This window comes from Rhincodon typus, chromosome 37, assembly GCF_021869965.1.
Source record: "Rhincodon typus isolate 14 chromosome 37, sRhiTyp1.1, whole genome shotgun sequence".
Lineage (NCBI taxonomy): Eukaryota > Metazoa > Chordata > Chondrichthyes > Orectolobiformes > Rhincodontidae > Rhincodon > Rhincodon typus.
Window position 1 is genome coordinate 14,717,959 of NC_063368.1, and position 1,007 is coordinate 14,718,965.

The following is a 1,007-nucleotide window of genomic DNA, read 5'->3' on the forward strand; positions in this document are numbered from 1 at the left end:
GAGCTGGACTGGTTTTGGGATGCGGTAGGGGGAGGGGAGATTTTGAAACTTGTGAAATCCACATTGATACCATTGGGCTGCAGGGTTCCCAAGCGGAATATGAGTTGCTGTTCCTGCAACCTTCGGGTGGCATCGTTGTGGCACTGCAGGAGGCCCAGGATGGACATGTCGTCTGAGGAATGGGAGGGGGAGTTGAAATGGTTCGCGACTGGGAGGTGCAGTTGTTTATTGCGAACCGAGCATAGGTGTTCTGCAAAGCGGTCCCCGAGCCTCCGCTTGGTTTCCCCAATGTAGAGGAAGCCACACCAGGTACAGTGGATGCAGTATACCACATTGGCAGATGTGCAGGTGAACATCTGCTTGATGTGGAAAGTCTTCTTGGGGCCTGGGATGGGGGTGAGGGAGGAGGTATGGGGGCAGGTGTAGCACTTCCTGCGGTTGCAGGGAAAAGTGCCGGGTGTGGTGGAGCTGGAGGGGAGTGTGGAGCGGACAAGGGAGTCACGGAGAGAGTTGTCCCTCCGGAAAGCAGATAAAGGTGGGGAGGGAAAGATGTCTTTGGTGGTGGGGTCGGATTGCAGATGGCGGAAGTGTCGGAGGATGATGCGTTGGATCCGGAGGTTGGTGGGGTGGTACGTGAGGACGAGGGGGATTCTTTTTTGGTTCTTATTGCGTGGACGGGGTGTGAGGGATGAGGTGCGGGAGATGTGGGAGACACGGTTGAGGGCGTTCTCGACCACCGAGGAGGGGAAGTTACGGTCCTTGAAAAACGAGGACAACTGAGATGTACGGGAGTGGAATGCCTCATCCTGGGAGCAGATGCGGCGGAGGCGAAGGAATTGGGAATAGGGGATAGCATTTTTGCAGGAAGGTGGGTGGGAGGAGGAGTATTCTAGGTAGCTGTGGGAGTCGGTGGGCTTGAAATGAATATCGGTTTCTAGGTGGTTGCCCGATATGGAGACAGAGAGGTCCAGGAAGGGGAGAGAGGTGTTAGAGATGGTCCAGGTAAA